Raw genomic sequence first — 15,422 nt, 5'->3', positions numbered from 1 at the left:
AGTGGCCTGAGGGTAGCCATCACATAGAACTGACTTCATCCCTGGCTCTGGGCCCCGCGAGGGTGGTTTTTCTCCTGTCACTGGTGTCTAAGAAGCCAACTTTCTTTCTGTCCTGGTTCCTTCCTTCTCGCCACATGTACCAGGCTCATTGGTTTATTATTGATACAGGAATTGCCCGGAAGGGTGTGATATTAAAACTAAATTGCTGAAGGGAAAACCCAGTGCGGATGAGCATTCAGGTGAACTGAAGCAAATGCAAACATGAGTCAAGACCATGCGAGGACCTGCATTTCTCCTCCAGGAGCCTCCCTATTGTGCAGTTTGGGGACTAGGATCTCGGTATAGTTAGGCTCCATCTCTGCTGCGGTGGCTCATGTGTGTGGCAAAGGCTTCTCAGTGTGTCAGTGCTGTGAAAGAAAGCTCCAGTGTTGGGGCTGGGGGGATCCTGGAATGCAGAGCCCATTTCTGAGGTGAATTAGTTTGCTGTTCTCCGTCAGGGATCTGAAGGGCTGATAGAATGTATATGTGGAACTTATAGAATGCATGTTCTGGTGGTTAACAGACGTTTCAAAGCCATGCTTAAACATGGAATTAGGTCTTCTAACCCCGTCCCACCCCTTCTTGGTCACTGGGTCAGAGGTCACCATTTGTCATTGTCTTTGGCCTGGGGCCTTTACACGCACTGTGCTGCCTTGCTCGTTTGTGTTACCTCCCATCTCCTTGGATATTTGGTGGTGGTGCTGGGTTTTGAACCCAGGGCCTTGTGCATGTGAGGAAAGCACTCCACCAACTGGGCTGTATCCCCAGCTCCCCCTTGGATATTTGGGCTGGTAACTACCATGGCCGGCTCCCTTCTCCAGCAAACCCACCTACTGCCTTCCATTTGCTCCACCCAGCCTCCTCTTCCCCGCCCATCTGCTTGGCCCTCCGGGTCTCTGGTTAATATTCATCTCTTTCATTTAAAAATCCTACTTGAGACTTCTCCATGACTCCTACATGGTTTCAGTCATGCTAAGCATTCCAAAAAAGGGAAAACTGAGTAAAACCAACGTTTATTGAGTGCCTAGGAGATAGCTGGCATTTTCAGGTTCTATTTCCATTTTTAAAAGTAGAAACTGAGACTCAGAGATGGCCAGGGTCTCAGTATTCCCTGCCCTACTGGGAAAAAGAAAATCAGGCTTAAGTTTAGATCTGTCTGACTCTAATGCCCATACTCTTTATACAATGATAGCATTTGTATCTTTTTGTTGGCATTATTTTTTTTTTAACTTGCTCATTGTAAAATAAAAGAGATAAAGCAAGCCACATAAACACAAATAACCTACTAGAGTTTATAGGATAAACAAAAACTCTTGTAAATCCATGCAAGTCCAGAAATAGAACCTTGCCAGCCATCCCAGGTGCCCTCCACGTGCCTCACTCTCCTTCCACTCCTGCCACGAGTAACTGCTGCCTGGACATCCCACATAAGCCCTTGGTTGTATTTGAAAGGGAACGGTCTTGTCTCTCCATTGTGTATCCCAGGCCGCATTTATCCAGTATGCCCTTCATGAGCTGTGCATCGTCTCCCAGCCCTTTCTTTTCCTTAAGATTTATACAGGTTAACATTCCTAATCTGGAAATCTGAAATTAAAAAAATGCTCCCAAATCCAAAACTTTTTTGAATGTGAACATGACACCACAAATGAAACACTCCACATCATGCAACTTTGTTTCATGCACAAAATTAAGACTATTGTATAAATTATCTTTGGGCTATGTGTATAAAGTGTCCCATCCCCAAGATTTCTCATTATGTGTAGGCAAATATTCCAAAATCTGGAAAAAAATCTGAAATCCCAAACTCTCTGGTCCTAAGCATTTCAGAGACAGAATACTCAATCTGTGTATGCAAGAGCGGGGCTATTGAGTTTTCCAGAGTCAGGATTCTATAGCTTGTGTAAGCATGGGGCATTTTTGACATGTCCTCTGTCCTCTGTCTTCTCTGAACTAGCAGCTGAATTTAAAGGCCAGATCAGACTCAGGTTTGATCCCTTTGGCAAGAGTATAGGTGACCTTGTGTTTTTCATCAGGAGGACATAAAGTCTGTTTTCACTCTTTTCTAATGTTAGCAACTATTAGTCCTTAGTGCCTAAATCCATTGATTTGCAGGGATGTAAAATAGTGGTGTACTAATTCTACCATTTTGTTTTTATTAATACATTATTACTGGAATAGTTTTATAAGATAATGTTTCCCCTCATCTACTCTTGGTTACCCCGAAATGCAGTTCGCATGCAAAAGGCAGGATAAGTGTTTTTTTTTTTACTTACCTATTATTATTTTTTGGTACAGGGGTGCTTAACTGCTGAATCACATCCCCAGGCCCTTTTAATATATTTTATTTTGAGACAGGGTCTCATTGAGTTGCTTAGGGCCTCTCTAATTTTCTGAGGCTGGCCTTGAACTTGTGATCCTCCTGCCTCAGCCTCCCAGAGTTGCTGGGATGACAGACATGTGCCACCACACCTGGCTATTTAACTCATTTTTTGAGGTACAGCATTGGTTCTCTGTCATCTTTGGAAGGTGACCACTTTAAAAAGTTGGTTTTCAATCCATGGTAATGTGCATCCTCACTGAAGCTCTGTGGACCTGATAGTCTCCTGCTGTCCTGTGTGTCCAGGGGTGCTGGGTTCACCTTTATATTTCCTGCTCACCTATTTCTACAAGGAGTTTTTCCTTTTTTTAAAATAAGACCATGATCTGGATTGCTCATGCTTTCTGGTTCTTTCCAGTGGACAGAACTAGGCAACAGACTGGTGTGTGGCTTGTATTTAAAAATAGAATACCTCATAAGTTCATCTGCCATGATCCAATTCAAATTCAGGACTGTAGGGTTTTTACTTAAACTCTTTTATATTTCACCTGTATCTTTTTCCTTCCACATTAAGAAGGACAGAGGAATTGCTAGCATCGGAATGTACTGTTACTCATTTGCTTTATCCCATCTTTTTTTTTTTTTTTTAAGATAGACACAACATCTTCATTTATTTATTTTTATGTGGTGCTGAGGATCGAACCCAGTGCCTCACATGTGTGAGGCAAGCGCTCTACCACTGAGCTATAACCCAGCCCCTGCTTTATCCTATCTTAAGACATTAAAAAAAAAACAAAAAACAAAAAACAAAAAACCCTAGGACTAGCGATACTCAGTACCACAACTAATTTTGATTACTGTAGACAATTTAATAAAAGTAGTAAAAAATAGTTACATACTTTAAAAAACAAAAACTTGACATTATTGTCAATGGTACAATAATGTCAAGTTTTTGTTTTTTAATAAAAATAGTATGTAACTATTTTTTAGTACCTACCTTCTCCCCAAAGGCATCAAATCTGAGTCTGGTTAAGTCTTTGAATACAGAGACTTGTGTATCCCTCCTAATTTACAGGAGACAGGCAATTCTTACTCTTATACATAAAAAAATGGCTGTTTTACATATACATATATACAGACACACATTTATATATATATATATAGAAAAATACATACTCTAATACATTTACATATATATGCCGGATTTTTTTTACCTATCACATATATCACAGTATAATCTCTTCTTCGTAATCCTCACTTAGTTTTAGTTCTATAATTACATATTTAATTCTTATCACATCTCCTCATTGACATCCCTTCAGTCGTGTGTCTGTGTTTGTGTTCCAACAGATGCTTTAGGAAGGTTTCCAACAGTGCTCGCATAGTTTTGTATATTAGCCATAGTCTGAGCCCTTTAAAACTGAAGGTCAGATTTGCTGGGTGTAAAATCCAATTTCATATTTTTGTTTCTTGACTATTTTAAATATGTTTCTGTATATTCTTTTGGTATAAGAGTTATTTAGTTGATAAATTAAACGAAACGACGTGCTCTTTTGTCTAATGTTCCAATGTTTTTTTTTTTTTCCCCGAAAGCGCTTATTTATTGATATCTGGGTGTTGATCATTCTGGGTTTATATTCTCAAGTATCAGAAAACTTTCAATACACGTGATGGTGTAGCTTTTTTCCTTTTAATTTGAGGAAAGTCTTTTTGACTTACAGTTTTATTATTTGTTCTGCTCTTTACTAAGACTCAGGTGTGAGGTGTCCTCATTTGTCTCCAGTGTTTGTCATCTTCTCTTGCATCTTTAACATCTGTTTATAAACTTTTTAAAATTAAAAAATCCCCTTGGTTCCTTCAGAAGGAGCTCACAGTGTCTTGCTGAGTATATGCTTTTTTTTTTCTGTTCCCTACAATTTAGTTTTATTTCTGAAATGATTTTTCTTCTATGTGTGATGTTTTATCGTAAGTTTTATCCCTTAATTTCTGAAGTTTTTATCATTCTAATTTATGTTGCTTTTGCATGTCTTATATTTTTGAAAATCTTCTAGTTTGTTGTTTTGAAAGGGTATCTGAAGTCTTGGGGGCTTTTTGATGTCTTTCTGGCGTATTTCATCGTCTTTAGGGGTGCACTCTGATATTCTTTTTTCTTAGAGTCACTTTTTAGGGAATTGACCTGCATATTTTCCTATTGCTCGTTTTCATTTGAGTTCAGTTTTCCCAAAGTCTTGGAAGGAGGCTGGGCTCACGGTGTCTTGCTGAGTCTGCGGCACCTGTCCCTCGTGTTGTTTCTGCAAAGTTAATAAACGCGTGGGGGTTTCTTCTCCTGACCCTGCCTCCCTTCTCCCCGCGCCCTCTCTCCCCCTGCCTCTGCTGTCCCTGCTCTGCTCAGGTGCTCTCATGCCTGGTGTGTCCTCAGAGGACCCCTTCCTGGAGGAAGCCTGGGTTGCCAGTTTGGATCTTAGAGGAGCTGGACTGTGAGCCCTTTTGCTTGTCCTGTCCTCCTTGCCAGGTGAAGGACAGGACAAGAAGGTGAAGAGCCGTCCCTGTCTCAGCGTCTCCACTCAGATTTGCCCCACACCCTGAACAGGAACACCTGTGGGCTCTCTGGGGTCCTGCTCACATCGTGGCCCATTCCTTCCCTCTGCAGATAGCAACAACACGCAGGCATCAGGGTCTAGGGTCTTGGGCTCTCCCACTTGTCCTTTAGAATCAAAACCTTGGTCACCTGGTTGTGTTACAGGGCTTGTCCTTGTGGAGTGGTTTTGCTGCCCATGTGCTCTGTTTTCTGGGAAGTCACTGGGAGATGCAAAACTGTGCTGTTGACCCCACGGGCATCTTCCCAGGGTTCCTTTCCCGGCTGGTGTGAAAGAGGCTCAGAGGTGTGGCTGTAGGCTGTGCACTCGACTGGCTTCCTCTGGCTTTTCCTGGGGGGCTGAGGGCACTGGAGGACAGGATCTTTGACAGTGACTGCCTGTATGTCAGCCAACTGTGCATCATTTCCATATTCAAATTCAAGAGGCTACTGGCTCTGTCTTTTCACTTTTCTCGTCTTCTCCAGAATTGGCGGCAACATCTGCAACCAGGCCGTGGGAGGAGCCTAGACATGTCCCTTCTTCCCTCCTCCACCCCAGAAGACTGAGTGAGAGCTAAGCGGGTGGTTAGCTTTGCTCCCCCACCCTCCTTTTTTCCCCTATAAACCATTTGTTTGGTCTCTGTGTAAAATGCGCTGAGATAAGAACACCAGGGCAAATGTGTCTGAAATAACCTTAAGTGAAAATAAGTAAATTAATTAGCATACAGTAGATTCTTATTGTTAAGTGGGAAGCAGCCCTTCCTGTGGGGACTGGTGTTAAACAAGATGATTGATAAATTGTTACATTCTCACAGTGTCACTCAGTGATATAATCATGCCTTTTGTAAATATTTAGTCAAGAGAGTGATCCAGCTGTTCCCAGTCAGGTTTCAGCCAGTCAGCCAAAGCTCTGATTTATCTCTCGTGCTGTTTAAGCATTGAGGAAGCTCACATTTTTATGAGCCTCTAAATACCCATAATAGTAAATAGTGAAAATGATGGCCATAATAGCAATAGCCCAAGTAATTATAAAGAAGGATATCTGTGATGGCCAGAAATAAGAATAAGAAGCTATTTTTTTTTTCTTTCTTTGTACAGAAATAAATGTCACTACTTGTACCTTTAAGACACTAATTCCAAGAAGCCACTTGCCCCTGGTTATCAGAGGCACAAAAACCCCGTGGATGAGCCAGAAAGGTCTGGTGAACTGAACTTTCAACCTTTGGCCATCTGTGGTCAGAAGAATAAAAAGACATTCTAAAATGTATGTGCTCAAGTTCTCATTAGAGTTGTTGAATATGCAGAAGTGCTTGTTTGGGGTGTGCAGAGTTAGGGCGTGTGGGGAGGCAGGGGTATTTCCCTGTCCCCTTTGATTGCCCTCTGAAGGCCAGAGCTGGGAGGGAAGAAGCTGCCCCACAGCAGCAGGATGAGGGGCACTGGGGGACAGTGGGGCAGCCCCTTCCCCCAGTGCAGGAGGGAGCCGGCTGGTGGGGAGCAGGTGGGAGACACCCCTGGGGCAGGTCCTGCCTGTGTGTGGACCTGCAGACTCAGAGGGCCCCTGGGAAGACAGGCAGAGTGGGAAGGCAGGAGGGGCTGCTGTCCCTGGATGGTTGAGGACTGCTGTTCCAGTGGACGGCAGTGGAACAGAAGCCGGGTGCCGAGGGTCCCCGCTGTTCATGTGGTTTTCGGCTCCACTTGCTAGTTTGCTCAGTTGGCCCCTGCTGTGGGCCCTGGACCTGGGAACTCAGGGAGCGGGACATTGAGGGAGCTTGCTTTTCACCGATCTTGTTTTCTGGGTTATTGTAGTCAACCCCTTTGTTAAGGGAAGTCACCTTCAGGCTTTCCTGATGAACAACACATGGAAAAATTTAAGTTAAGTCTGGTTTTGTTAAGTTGCTAAAGGTCTGGTCCTGTTACCTAACTGTGTCGGTCTCTCCTCCCCATCCCTTAAAGGTGTGAGCTGGAAAGGCTGCCTGCCCTGATCTGATCACTAACACTGCAGACGTGTATTACTCATCCCACTGCACCCCATCGATATTTGCAGGTGAAAGAATAATAATTAATTAAAAGTTAAGCTTCTGTGAAAGCTTGTGCTGTTAATCATGGCTCAAGAGGTCTGCTCTGTTTCCATTTATGTAGTGAGTCACTGAGCTTATTAAAGATATATATATATATATATATATGTGTGTGTGTGTGTGTATTTATATGCATTTGACTGTCCAGAGGCTAACTACTTCAAAAGATAGAAAAGGTGAAAAGGAAGGTGGCTACGTTAATACGGGAGAGGCAGACAAGAACCCCAGTTACAATTCCATTCAGACAAATGGTCTTAAGGTCAGCATTGCCAACACTGGGCCGCTCCAGAAGCAACGGTGAGGGGCGTGAGCCCAGGAGGATGAGCGTCCCCATCCAATGAGAGCCGCTCCCGGGGACCCTGGCCAGGGGCAGGCCGGCTCCCACAGGCAGAGCTGGTGTAAAGGGAGGCGGGGAAACTGCGCTGAGCCCATTCTGTGTCTTACAAAAATCATACAATTAATTTAGGGTCTTTCCCGAAGGTGGTGTGACATTCTAAAGCCACATTGTTAGAGAGTCTTTCTAGATCTTGAGAAGCACTTCCTTGCCTAATGACTACCTTAGTTCTTTAAGTAACCAGAAACCACAGTGAAGACCCCATTATTTACATTATTTCAATTGATATTTCCTCATAAATTACACTTTTGTTTTCCAGGCTCATTACATTTCCTGTGTGGCTAATTAGATGAGGCAGTCCCTTTAATTTATACTCTGTTTCCTGCAATTTACACTCCTTCTCAGAAAGTGCTTGGTCAGCATCTTGTCCTTGGCTCCCAAAGAGCAGACGGAGGTTACGGAAAACATCCAACATGGGTCTTCTGCTTCTTTAAGGACTGGGCACTTCCTTCCAGTGCTCCTGCAGACAGGGGCTTTGATGTGAGGTGCTAACAAAAGGGGCTGAGTCCAGGAGTAAAAATGAAAATTTCAAGGAACAAATTGGGGAACTGTCATGACACTGCACCGATAAGAGGTGGCTGAGCACAGGGGCGGGGGCAGAGCAACCCGTGACCTCAGGGATATTTTTAGTGAACTGCAAGCTCTAAAAGAGATTTAAATTTCACATGCTGGATTACAGTTTCCTGTGATGCTGGGTCCTGATGGCTGCGTCTATTCCCTCCATACCTGAATTGATTTATTAAGAGCCTCCTCATGAATGGCACTGCCCTCTGAATTCTACAAAACTCCCGCGGAGCACTGTTTTCCAAACTTTAATAGTGGACACCTTTCTCTCAAGGGTCCCAAGCCCAATGCCCAAAGAGAAAAATGTGTAAGTAGCTTGCTGGAAGCAGGAGCGATCCCCTCTCCTCTGGTTCCCTTCGGAGCCTGGTCCTGGTTATTCAATTCGTTGGTTCATCAGGAAGCATTTATTCCACACACATCTTGGCTGAGGTGTCAAGGGCACGGCTGGCTTCATGGGTGACTTAAGATCTAAGTCCCGTGGCTAGCTCTCCTGGCATGTCCCCAAGACAATTGCAGGGAACACTGCCACTGTCCCTGAGTCTGATGGTCATTGTGCTCTGTTGCCTAGCAATGCGAAGTCCATCTGGAGGGTTGGTCTTCTCCTCCTGAAGAACGGAGGTTCCTAGAACAGATTTTGGACCCTCTTTGTCGACCTCAGGAAGAAAGAGCCTTTCTAAATTAGGTTGCCATATCTATGTTTGTGAATTGGGCTGAATGTAGGGCTATGGAGAGTCCATTCCATTTTCCCCCACCCCTATTCTAGAAGCTGTTTTGATTGAACTGGGAAGAACAATTAAAAAAAGTGACTCTATCAGGTGTTTACCAGGGAATCTGCCAGGGCCGTGAAGAGAGGATCCTGAACATTTTGTGCTGTGTTCAAAGAGGCTGTTCAGTTGGAAATCCCCTTCAATGCTCAACTCAAAGCAACCCAGATAAGCAAACACTCCCAGCTGTCCTTCTTTCCCTGCGGTTGGAACAATCCGTGCTTTGGACTGTGGCTTGGAAGAGGGACTTTCCTTTGCCGTCAATAGGAGGTCATCAAGAAAGAAAAACGAAGGGAAAGTGGACCCTGAAATACGGAGCCTGACAAAAAAGGAATTGTGTCTGTTGACCGCCCACTGGGCGGGGAAATCAGAATAGAAGGTGCTGCCTATCTGATGTGACCAATGGGCCTGAGTCACCGCCAACGGGGGTGGCGGGAGGTGGGGGGGCATTCATTTCTGATCTTTCCCTGTTTTCAGGCCAGGGCGTGGCTGGATCACAGGCGGCGGAACAATTGGCCTGGTGCAGTCCTGAGAGGTTGGGGGTGGGGCTTGTGCTTGGCTTTCGGTCTCTGGCGACCTGGCGACTCTTTGGTGGCACATGACAGAAGCTCAAGTTAAAAGGGGGATTTTGTCTTAAAGATTTGGGGTAATTCTTGGGAAAAACAGGGACCAGGACTTGCTTGGTTTGTTGCCTGAGTGGGGCTCCACCCTCCCACTTCTGTCTTCTTTCCCTGGGCAGGAGGGGCTTCTTCCTGGCCCAGGTGACGGCAAGGAGGCAGCCCAGAGTTTCCCAGTACCGCATCCCGTGCCCAGTCGTGCAGGAGCCATGGGCCCCTGGGCTTCCTCTCCAGTGTTAGTGCCTGCACAAATGTGATCGGCTCTTCTTGGAGCAACTGACCAGCTGGACACATCAGCTGGGGCTGGGCTGGGAATCACATCATTACCCATGGTATAAACCATGCAGATGTGTGTCAAAAGGGAGGGATAATTTCCAGAAGAAAGGGGAGTTACCCTATCATGAGATTACTCCACACACAAAAACTATAATCTAGCAATTCGTATAGAGATGAACTTATTTCTTTCTGATAAACTAAGCTTAATAAGATAGCAGAGTGCTCTTATATAAAGTATCTGGATTTTATCAAGAATTTTGACAAAGTTTCTCATAATGTTTGCTTAGACAAAAATGAGGCTGTGTGAGGTGATGACTAGTCTTAAGGATAAGGGACATCAGAAAAGGAAAAGGGAATAATGGAGCAAAATCAGCTGGTTTCAAGGGGAGTTTTCAAGTAGAAGCTGATGTATATCAGGCAAGATGGTTCACTGGGATTTGGAAACAGTAGCATCAAACTTCTAAGGAAAGGAAAGTTGATTATAAGAATGCTAGGGTGGACACCAAGCTTTAGTGGAGGCTGAAGTGGCAAATGGAGTGTGTTAGCTTTCCATCACTATAACAAGATACCCGAGATAATCAACTTATAATGAGAAAAGGTTTATTTTAGCTCACTGTTTTTCAGGTGCCAGTCTATGATCCACTGGCTCTGTTCCTCTTGGGCCTGTGGTGAGGCAGCACATCTTTACAGGAGCTCTTGGTGGGGTAAGACTATACCTTATGTGTGGGAAGGGGAAAAAACATGAGGAGGGCTTGGGAGTACCCCACAATCCCCATTAAGGACATATTCCCAATGACCTAAAGATCTCTCACTAGGCCCCACCTCTTAAAGCTTCCACCATATTCCAATAGCAATACCCTGGGGACTAGGCCTTCAACCCATGGGCCTTTAGGGGGTACGTAGGTTCAAACTCCATCAGGCCTATGAGTGCAGTTAGTTTGTGGAAACAGGGACTGAAAGCAGAAGAGGGAGCAAGGGGGTGGATCCAGGAAGATTCTGAAAACTTCATCCTTTTTATTCTTAAAATAGCTCTTGCCTGTGGCTGACCCTAGAGCAACGCCTGTCAAGAAGCAAGTGAATGGAAGTTCATTTCCAGACTGTGGATTCAAGAGCAAATGCCAACCGCCCTGCCCCCAGTGCCTGTTAAAGGGCTCTGTTCTAGGCATCACTGCATTGAATTGATTTATTAATAATTTGAATGAAGATGTAGAAGCTCTGGTCCACCAATCAGTGCAGGATAAATGGCGGGATATGCATGGCACCAGGGTAAAGGGTGTGCTAAAGATGACTTGGGAATCACAGAAACCCCATGGACTAAACCAGTGGGAGCGACTAAGAAGAGAGAACTTCATCCTTGTAAGAGTAAAGGCTCCACTGAGTATTAGAAATCAATTGCAGGGCTGGGCAGGGTGGCACATGCCGGTCATCTCAATGGCTCAGGAGGCTGGGGCAGGAGGATCATGAGTTCAAAGCCAGCAACTGTGAGGTGCTAAGCAATTCAGTGAGACCCTGTCTCTAAATAAAATACAAACAGGGCTAGGGATATGGCTCAGTGGTTGAGTGCTCCTGAGTTCAATCCCTAGTACCAAAAAAAAAAAAAAAAAAGGAAAAGAAATCAATTGCAGGGGTGTGAGCTGGGGGTTGGTGGTCTATGAAAAGCCCTTGGAGTCTGAGTAGGTCACTGAGGTTAATTAACAGTGTGAATGAAAATCTCCCCCCACGACCCCCAAGCAAGTGTGGTAGTCTCCAGGAAACTGGAAGAAATGGTCTCACCTCCTTATCATGTCAGATGATATTTAGAATTGTTGATGTTTTAGAGCATATTTTAATAGTCATCAGAAACCAGCTGGAACTGTCCAGGGTAAGAGAAAGAACTATCTGGAAACTATGATATATGAACTGTTCTTGAGGGAACTGGAGATATTTATCAGAGAGTAGACAATGTGCATGCCTAATGGTCTTCCCAACTCGGAGGGTCCTTGTGTGGCCGTGAGACAACCTGGATAGTTGTAGATGGCAAACTCTGGAGAAATCAGGGGACACCATCTGGAGGTAGGTGTTTGCGTTTGAATAAATGAGGTGGAGTAATATTTAAAAAGCAGACACAGTTCCTATGACGTGATGACCTGGTCATGCCCAGTTCCGCCTGCTTCTCCGGGATGCCGAGAGCAGATTCCTGCAGCAGGTACAAAGTGGACTCACTTAACCTCTCGTCTCCTTCTGACTCGAGGTCCTGGAGACCAGGATCTATTCTTAGCTCCGCCAGGGAACAGATGAAGGATTCTGGGTTAGTCACTCACACTTTATGAGCCTCTGTGAGATGGGGTACGTATCTTTCTCAAAGGATCATCACGAAGTTCAAATGAGGGGAAATAAAAAAGAAAAGGGAGGAAACAGGAGAGAGCCTGGAACGTCTAGGTCATCTGCCCTGGCAGGGTCCCGTTTGCCGTTCCCTTTGTGGATTGTAGACAGCTGCCAACCTCCAGAGGCCCTGCTTGCTGCAGCCCGGCTCCTTTGACATTTCATCTTCTGGAAAGTTTTGTTCAGTAGTTTATACTGGTGGCTTTGAAGCCATCTATCAAAACTCTTCTGCCAGGAACTGCATTAAGATGTTGGCAGCAGGTGGCTGATTCTTCCCAAATGCTCTGCGTGTTCCAGCAAAGGAACATTGGAGAAGGGTGGAGTGAGGTTTTCTGCTTCCTCTGCCAAACGGTATATATTACGGTGCCATCTAAAAGCTAGGGAGGAGAGTCTTCCTCAGGAACTCTCCGCAAGATTAGAGTGCACCGACCCCAGCACCCTGCTAATTATTCCTTCCTGTGTGTGTGTTTTTTTAAGTAAATAAGATGTCAACTTTAAATAATCACCTTACAGGTGTGGCATCGTGTTGTCCTAATACTTGGCGCACCTGCCCCTTCTGGTGAGGGCCGCACAGGAGCAGAACACAGCGATCTGTACCCAGAAGGACGAAGGCAGTTTGTAATTCTATAAAACGCTTTGAGGCTTTCAGAAGGTGCTATATACATCAATAAATAATAATAATTTTCACTCTCTCTTCTTTGTAATACTCCCTTAGAAGGTTGAAAATAAAATTTCTTTCGCTATTGATTTTGTCCTTCTACATTTGGCAAACATTGATTTTTCCCTTTCCTAATGGAGCAGAAGCCAACGTAGCTGGATTTCATTTACTTTGCTCTCTGAACCCAGCATCACAGCCGCCGTTAGCGGGACCCCAGGCCGCTGCCAGGGACGTCAACCACAGTTGTTTAACTGGAGGGCATGGGGTCTTCTAAGAATTGACCGCACACATCAAGCACATAGTAGGTTCCTGGTCGATCTTTGAGTTCAGTGCAAGTCAGAATATTCGGTCAGATACAGGAAGGACCAGAGCTTGGGACATGGGAATTAGTTCATGGGAATGTTGCTCATGACTGGAAAAAGAAATGTGGGCTGAGGAGGGCGAGTGGGTGGCAGAGACGAGTGGATATTTGTCGTAGTCTGCTGGGACAGCCACCATGAATTGCCCCAGGCTGGAGGCTGCAACAGCAGGCTGTGTGTCTTGCACGCTGGAAGCTGGTAGATCCAAGTCAGGGTTGGGCTCTGACGCGGCATGGCCTGGTGCCAGCTGGGGGTAAGGGAAACACCTGGGTACACGTGTGCGTTTTCCTCCATCTGTGCTGGGCCAAGTAGGCACAGTGGGCGACGCCTGCTTAGCAGGCATAAATAAACCCGAAGGTCTTACCTGGAAGGGAGCTCTGCTCTCTGAGAGAAGGGAGCGAGGCTTCATGTTCAGCCAAAGCAGCTTTTTAGGGAGGGTCTGGGGTCTGGGACAAGGAGTGAGGGGCAGAGGAAGGTGTGCACATCAAAGTCGCACCTTCAAATGAGGTAGTCCTGGGGGTCCCTGGGGTGTGGTGGCCATGGTGATGATGATGGAGCCCCGATTCCTGGGCCCCGCCTGAGACCTCTGCACACAGGTGCTTAATTGAGAAGATGAGAGCTGGCTGCTGAAGCCCCGCTGCTGCTGTTGAACACTGAACATTGTCCTGTTTTGAGAATTGGAAGAAAAGGTACATTTGTGTAGACACCAGGCCATTCCTTTTTTACTCTTGGACACCAGCCATTCCTCTCTTCCTATTCCATAAGAAGGGGTGGGAATAGAAAGACGATCAAGAAGAAAATTTGCACAGACAACACAGAAACAGGGGGCCTTGGATAAAATTTGCATAGCAGGCAAGGAAGCAAGGGCCTTGGATTCCCTGAAGCTGACCTTTCCAGCGAAGTCCAAGGGGATCTGAATCTCACTGCTAAGTGGAGTGACATCTCGAGTCAGCTGCTTGCTGAAGAACACTTTCTATTTGGAGGACTCTTTTGAATGAAGCTCCAGCCCTCAGTTTCTTCATCTGTAAAAGAAGAAAGTAGGGCTGACCCCTCTGCCCCTGGAGGGCTGAAACTCTTCTGCCATAGGTAGAGTTGAGCATAAGTGGTATTCGCACTCTTTGGAGGGGGTCCCCTTTCCCTGTATGTAGCGCACTTACTATTTCCATGGCCCCTGCTTCTAAAAAAGGTTTGAGGTGACTGTTTATTACAAGAGATTAAAACTTTATGGTTTCCATCACATGGACAAAAGGTGAGGGTTGAGGTGATTATCCTGATAATGAAGGTTAAAAAGGCTTTCTCCTGAAAACCCAGATAATTGAAACTAATGTCTATTTTGGCTTGAGTCAGCTAGATAATAGCTTCAATTCTGTACTTCACATTGTACACGTAGACTCTCCTAGCAGAAATTTACACTGTTTGCATGTTGGGGCATCAGTAAATCTGCGCCACGGCATTAAAAGCAGACAAGCCAGGCAGCTGGTTTGCCGACTAAGAGGAGACGAACACACATGGATCAACTGCCGTCTCATCCTTTTCCTTTAAACCACATTAACCCGTGCACTCAGCGAGAATCTGGATGCATTTATGCAGAATTCCTGGAGCTCATGGATTTTTTAACAGTGTTTAACTTACATATCCACTTTTATGGAGACAATCCAGGGGAAAATTTAAAAGCAAAAATTGCTGGGCTCTCTAAACATGAAGTGGGCATGGGGGATACACAGTTCTCATTTGCTAAATATACAGCTCCTTCGTCTGAGACATAAATAAGAGCACTGCCTAAGTAGGTCAGATTTGAGTTTGGGCGTTTCAGAAGACTTGAAAGCTGAACCGTGAATATCCACTTCAAAGCCAGAATCCATTTGTGCGTGTGTGTGTGTGTGTGTGTGTGTGTGTGTGTGCGCGTGCGCACACGCGCGCACGTTTTGTTCCTGAGAAGTTTTCCATCTGTTCTCATGTCATGGCTGTGCCACTGTGGCATGTCCTCAGACTCTGAATTTCTGGCAATGCGCACACTTTACTCTCCAAGGTGGCAGGAAGAGGATAATCGGGAGACCCTCATGAGGGGAGGCTGAGGAAGGGACTTTCTGGAACAAATGGGAGGTGAAGGAGGCTCCCTTGAGCTGGCACTGCTGCGTCTCTCTTTTTGGTTGCAGGATATTGAAAGAGAGGAGGGAGTGATGGGGAGAGCTCCTCTGGGGATTTGCCTGAAATGAAAACAGCGCTGTCCGAGGTTAGTGGCGTTTGGGTCACTCCTCCGGGTGCCAGCGCTGTTCTGAATTCAGGATCCTGACAGATTTAAACCCTTTCTCATCAGCAGCACTGCTACATGATCCGCCTGTCACTTTCCCAAATGATACTTCTCTGACTCCTTTTTTTGAGGAGCTCTACAAGGGGAGGGGATTTTCTCACTAACGTGTCAC

General features: G+C 45.4%; 1 long non-coding RNA gene across 4 annotated transcripts in view; it reads left to right on the top strand.

The window, feature by feature from the left end:
* The window catches only part of LOC124100943 (uncharacterized), a 353,895-nt gene that overhangs the window by 180,593 nt on the left and 157,880 nt on the right, over positions 1-15,422 (top strand). The window contains exon 7 of one of the 4 annotated variants that reach the window (XR_009228001.1): positions 10,651-12,102. The exons of the other annotated variants lie outside the window; for them this stretch is intronic. This is a non-coding gene — a long non-coding RNA (uncharacterized LOC124100943). Of the gene's footprint in view, positions 1-10,650; positions 12,103-15,422 lie in introns of those variants that run through there. 4 annotated transcript variants of the gene reach the window in all.

Source organism: Marmota monax, unplaced genomic scaffold (genome assembly GCF_021218885.2).
Source record: "Marmota monax isolate L192 unplaced genomic scaffold, Marmota_monax_Labrador192_F-V1.1 WCK01_AAM20220418_F8-fsc00164, whole genome shotgun sequence".
Classification (NCBI taxonomy): Eukaryota; Metazoa; Chordata; class Mammalia; order Rodentia; family Sciuridae; genus Marmota; species Marmota monax.
Note: the sequence above shows the minus strand (reverse complement) of the source record. Positions and strands in the feature narration are given on the sequence as shown.